Source organism: Bacillus rossius (genome assembly GCF_032445375.1).
Source record: "Bacillus rossius redtenbacheri isolate Brsri chromosome 9 unlocalized genomic scaffold, Brsri_v3 Brsri_v3_scf9_1, whole genome shotgun sequence".
In the NCBI taxonomy this organism is placed as follows: Eukaryota; Metazoa; Arthropoda; class Insecta; order Phasmatodea; family Bacillidae; genus Bacillus; species Bacillus rossius.
The window spans coordinates 8,852,457-8,858,855 of NW_026962012.1; the positions used below are offsets into that span (position 1 = coordinate 8,852,457).

General features: G+C 36.0%; 1 long non-coding RNA gene across 1 annotated transcript; it reads left to right on the forward strand.

Moving 5' to 3' along the window:
- The first annotated feature begins 539 nt into the window (after positions 1-539).
- Positions 540-5,986, forward strand: LOC134542603 (uncharacterized). The gene is made up of 2 exons (XR_010076825.1): positions 540-622; positions 2,866-5,986. It is a non-coding gene; the product is annotated as an uncharacterized LOC134542603 (long non-coding RNA).
- The last annotated feature ends 413 nt before the right edge of the window (positions 5,987-6,399 follow it).

Consider the following 6,399-nt stretch of genomic DNA (forward strand, 5'->3'; position numbering starts at 1 on the left):
ATAGTGATAAGTTGTTTTAAGTCGTTGAGTTTATCGGGGATTATTACGTGAGGAGAATACGTTATAAGTTAAATGCTTATTAGAGATAATGCAAGTGGTTTAATTTAATTGAAGTTCATTTTAAGATTGTAGGTTAAGAGAATTATAATTTAAAATAAAAATTTTTTGTCGTAAATAGGAATTATTTTCAAGTGAAGTTTGTTTTGTTGTCGTGCGCGTAGGAGACGAGACGTACGAATTAAATCAGTCGAGGGAAGGATAAACGTTAGAAAGGAATTAAAAAGAAAACGAGAGTTTATGTAAAAGAGAGTTATAGAATTTATAGTGATGTTTTGTTTTAATTAGAAAAATGTTGAGAGTTGTTTCAGAACGACACGTCAGTGGACGTGGCAGAATGAACACGTGACGGGGAGGTGCTGAGACCTAGCGGAGAACGGAGGAACCGCAAGCGAGGGTTGGCGCACCTGATGGAATTCGGTGACGTCACGAGCACGTACAGAGACGTGGACGGCCGTGACCTTGTTTTGATCAGCTGTACGGTAACTTAGCGATAAGAAAATAGACTATTGGTTAAATAAATTTAAATTTAAGTGTGTTTTAGAAGAAGAGGAACTTTCAGTATGTAAGTAATTTAATTTAAGAAGTGTATGATGTATAGGCTAGAAGTGTTTCGTTGTAAGTTGTTTATGTTTTTGTTAGTTAAATTCTACCTCGGTTTTAAAAATATTTTTTTTGGGATTTGTAAACATTATTAAGGAGGTACACTATAAAATCGATAAGCATTGAGAAAACTGGGAAGGCTAGATTTTGTGTGTAGAGGGAATTTACTCCAAAAGAACAGAGAGACAAAATTAATGTTTTCATTAGGGCGAGGGACCCTAAGGTGAGGCGTTGTGTCCCTGGGAAGAAAGGGAATTGTAGCGCAGACCATAGGAGATGGGCTGACTACGGAATTAAGGGTCAGGAGAATCCTGAGAGTTGTGAGTAGTTTGGGGCAGGAGTTCCCCATGGTAGTACCGAAGTGGCTATCCTGTATGGGATAGGGTACCATTTCAATGAAGTTTGTTGGTGGGGTTAGAGTCCCTTGCTGTGTAGTGGGCCTATAGCAGATAGGCACTACAGTGAAATTTTTGGTTATTTTGTGAGGTAAATTCCCTGGAGGTTAAGTAAGATTGGATTCAGTTAGGAAGGAGGGAAATGAGAAACATTGCTGTAGAGAGTTAGTGTACTTGCCTAATGTGAAATTGAATTTTACTAAATTAATTTAGGAGAAAGTTTTGTTCGGTAAATAAATAATAATGGAAGATAGCTAGATAATTAATTAATTTTTTTTGAGTAAGGTGTTTTAAGTAATGAAATAAAATAAGGTGAAGTAATTTGAATAATTGGGGAGGAGTTTCTTTAAGAGTTTAGATAATTGTTTTTGAATTTATTGAGATATTCAGCCAGTGAAGTTTGAGTGTGAGAGATACAGTGAGATTTTAAGGAAATCGGTTGTTTATTAATTAGGACAAATGAGATTTTATGATTAAGAGTCAGTAAGCATAGTTAAAATTTACGACATGATATTTGTTGACAGTTTACAGTTATTAAGGAGAAAACAGAGTAATCTATTTATTTTTATTTTAATGGTTTGAAGATAAGATTATGAATTTTTTTTGGAAGTTTCTTTGGCATGTTGGAATAATTTTTTTTGATTTTTAGAATTTACAGAGAAAATTTAATTGATTTACATTAGTTTGGAAGTATGGAGGTTTAGTGTTCGATTAGCCCTAACTTGATGGTCGGATCCCAAAAGAATGCCGTAAAACCGATAGCCAATTGAGAGGAATGCGGTAGGCGCTTGTGTAGAGAGGGGTTGTGGGAAAACTCCTTGGGACTGATGGCAGATCAGGGGCCCTAAATAGTGTGTGATGCTGTAAAACCAGTGCAGAGAAAGCCTGGTATGCTTAAATTTTTGGGCACAGGTTATGTAAACCTGGGGTTCCATGGGATTTAGTCATGTTAGCTGCTGTGAGACATTAAGATTTCCAGGCTCCATAGTAAATTCAATGTAAATTTTTGTTTTCTTAAAATAATAAATTTGTTTTTAATTTTTTTGAGATATTTGATTTGTAACAGTGAATACAGACCCCGAGGAATAAGAGTTGTCATGCTGTGAGAGGAGAAGGTGGTAGGCCTAAAAGGGTACAGGCACCACAGAGGTTATGTGCATTGCATAATTTAAATATAAGGAAACTTGAGAATTTGAAATTTTGTTGTTGGGTTTGTACACCCATAAGAAGAGTATAGGCAGAATTTTTATTGTTATGAGATGTCTAATTTAATTGAAAAGAAGAAAGTTTAAAGATGCAAGGTAACATTATTATTGTAATAATTGAAAGAGATTAAGAGGTAGAGAGAAATAGGCAGTTTTTGTTTGTAAGTACTAAAGTTTACATATAGAAATTTAGTAACTAAGAATGAATAATAAGTTAAGTCTAGTGTAAAAGTTTTTTTTAAGTTTGTTAAGTTAAGAGTCACAAGTAAATTTTTTTTTAGAGAGAATGTCTTTGATAGGAAGTATTAGAAACTTATGGGAATTTTAGGGTAACATAAATAATGTAGGTAATGAATAATAAATAGATGGTAGGTCTTAAGTTAGGATTAACATTTGAAGCAGAATTTAATTAAGAAGAAGGAAAATAAATAGGCCTAATGAAAAGAACAAAAAAGGATTTTATGGTAAAGCATTTTTTTTAAGTAATAAACAATGAATAATAATGTTGTTTCAGGGTAATGTGTACTAATAATACAATTTTTTTTAGGACCAAAGAACAGGAATTATGTAATTTAAATTAACATGTATTTTTGAAACTGTTACAGATTCCTTAAGATGAGCTGAGCAGCAGTCCAGTTTACAAGATGACAAGAGTTCGAGAGACAAGATACAAGATCACTGAAACAAGAGCCAAGACTGAAGATTCAAGAGAAGAGAAAGCTGGCAGCCATGGACTTACAAGTGGAGATTAATAAGGTCATGTAAAGTTTTATTTTTTTATGGAAGACAGTAACTGGAGTTTTTTTGTTATAAACATTATTTACAGAACTTTTTAGGTTATAGTAATGTAATGGAACTAGTGAGTTGTGGTAGCTGTCAAAAAGAACTAATACCTTAAGTTTAATTTTTAAAGTTAATTTTCTTAATTTACAGAGGGATTAGTAGTTTTTTTTAAAACCTTATTTAGGTTGGAATTTAAATACAATAGCTTATTATAAATGTGTACGAACAGTTCAAGTTCACAGTACTGATAGGTAGGTCAGATGATCTTATTGATTTTGATGATTTGTTGTTTTAAGTTGATTTTTAAGTGTTGTGAATTAGACAATGAAATAGTTCTGAAAACTTAAATTATTTCAAGCTAAGAAATAGTAAATTTAATTGTAACTCGAAGGACACCAGAATTTACTTTTTTTTGAATTAGTAATGTTTGAAAATTTTATACTTTACCAGAAAGGTTATAAACAAACAGATCGGATGGAACAAGGATGCAGTAAATCACAATTTCATTTAGAATTATTGATTTGCTTTTGAGGTTATGAAGGAAAAGTAGCTATAATTTAAAAATTTGAATAAAAATGTTTTTTTTTTAATTTGTTTGAAATAGAAAATTTAAAAGTTAATTAGTCATGATCTAGGTGGGTGATGGGGTGGGAATTGGCCACTCTTTTTCCCTATAACCTCCCTAACATGGCCTTCTATTACAACTAACAGAAATAAAGAAGAAGAAAAATGAAGAATTATTAGTTAGAATGTTTCTTTCATGAAGATACCTGATGAACTTTTACTGTTTGGAAGAATAGAAGCAAGGTTAGTCAGATATTTTTACTCAGAAGAAGAAGAAGATAAAGCAGTTTTATGACTCGACAAGCCAGAGATTGGTGTTTCCCCTCTGCGCTTCTATTGACTACGTTGTTTACTCTCATGGGATAGCTGGTTCGGCACCATGGAGAGAGATTGGTGGGCATTGTGGTTGCCCCCAGAAGAAAAGAAGAGTAGAAGAGGTTATGGGTGGGTCATGTGAACTGACCTTCAACCCAGTTACTTCGTGGGGACTATTTGCTGTATAGAGAAGATCAAGACTCAAGAGTTAGGGAAAATCATTGGAGGTCATGTTTCCCTTCCTTAAGTTTTTCCTATCAAATTATTTGCCTGATTAGATTATGCTAAGGGTGGGATACTTTATGTTAGCAGTTGAATTAATTAATTTTATTTTTTTTGTGTGTTTACATCCTTGCCCATCGATTGCAGTTTAGTAGTTAGTTTTGTATTTGTCAGGCGTGATGGTAATGCCTGTTGATGATGTTTCAGAATTGTAATCTGTTCGTGATGAGGATGGCACAACTCCGAAGCAGATGTGGGGAGAAGTTGTGAGCTGCCCTGGAAGCCAGTCCAGTAGCTGTTGGAGTTGAGTGGTGTTTGCTGATGGCCAGCCCAGGGAGCTACTCTTCTCGACAACACTGACTTCGAGGAGTTGCACCAACCTTCACGAGATAAGAGTTTAATTAATTGAAACACTGTAAGGACACTTAATTTTTTTTGAAGAACGAAAGAAGTATGGTAATAAACGGAAACCGAAAAAAAAAAAAATAATAATAATTATCAAGAATTTGCACATTGTTTAACGAATACTGAGAAACTAAGAACAGTAATTTAATTTGTAAAGAGAGCTTCACTAACAGAACAATTTTTTTTAGAATTGAGAACTCGAGCCTCTGAAGGTTCCTGTGAGAACAAACCAGATAAAAGTTTTACATTTAATTTTATGAATACTTGTTGTTTTAAAATAAATCTTATGCAGAATCTAGATGTATGTTCAGACAGCAAGGAACTAAGAAAATTATTATTTTTGTGAAATGAGGAATTTATAGTTATGGTTTAATGGAAAAAGACAATTTGTAATTTTGAGGTAGCTCGATGGGGCTCGAGCTCTGTGAGGGGAGGGTTATGTCGCGGGTTGAAATTTTGCAGGGTTGTTGAAATCTAATTTAGGGACTTTACTGACGGGACTCTGGGCTGGCTGCTCTGTTCACTCGTCAGCGCAAGTGGCGTGACCATGTAATTGGGGCACGGGGCCGGCGCGGCGCGCTGCGGGCTTGCAGAATTTTGTTTGTTTGTTTGGCCGCGCGCTGGCGCAGCCACGGGCCGCAGTTACTGGGGCGCGCTGTCGTAACAAGCCGCGCGGTGTGGCCTGCACATTGGGGTAGAGGGGGGGTAGTCTTCCCAGATGTTCTAGTTAGTTGTTTAGTAAATTTGACTTCAATAACGAGCTTTTGTTATGGTAGGCGCGGCAGGGCGCGCGAATTTAAGCGCAAGTGAGTGGTGACTTCAGGCTCACTCAGGCGGAGGCTCACTCAGGCGGAGGCTATGCGTCTCACCTGTGGTCACGAGTTGTTAGTTCGTTCGTGATGTAGGAATTCAGGCTCACTCAGGCGGAGGCTATGCGTCTCACCTGTGGTCACGAGTTGTTAGTTCGTTCGTGATGTAGGAATTCAGGCTCTCGGGCGGAAGCTATGGCCGACGCCAGAGGCCACGAGTCGTTTAATTTAAGTTAGGTCATAATGTAGTCATCTTCAAGCTTTTGGGCGGAGGCAATGGCCCTCGTCACTAGTCGTTTAGTTATAATTTTTAAAATGTAATGTTCGTTCGGATTTTAAGGGCAGGAGAGGCCCCTACGTTAGTTTTAAGTAATCGATCAAGAAAGGCTTTTTGGAAAATGTGAGTATGGACTTATCTTTGTTTTAATTTTAAGTAGTAATTATGATTTGAGGTATTCGGAAGGACTAGGGAAGTGTTTAGTGAAGTTCTCTCATTCTCTCTCTTGTAAGGTCGTTCAATCGTTAAGGAAGTAAAGAGATTATTGTTTTAAATTGTAATCCCGCTATTTAAATGTTCTTTAAAATGATGTTGAGTATTTGACTTTAAGAATAAAATAATTTTAATTAAGTATTATGTTATTTTGCAAAATCTCCTTAGTTCAGCTCTCACCAGACATCCTGTACGGGATGACGAACCTATGATCCTAGGTACAGTAAAGTATTTTATGAAGTTAAGACTAGTTGATGCCAAGCGAGTTGTTTCTATGTAAAGAGCTACGATTCTCGCCCCCCCTCTGAAGGTGGATCGTGACAATATACTAGTAATCAGATTTTTACAATGCAAGAATAATTAACCTTTATTGCCGAATTTGTTGTTGTAATAAGCAATGAAAACCACATTAACTTTTCACTTCATTTTATAAACAGTCGAGTGGAAGAGAGATATACACGGCGCAAGCGTACAATGAGCGTAACGGGACACAGCGTAACGGAACAATGTGCGTAACAGGACACTTTTTCGTGCGTGCAGCCGGCGTACAT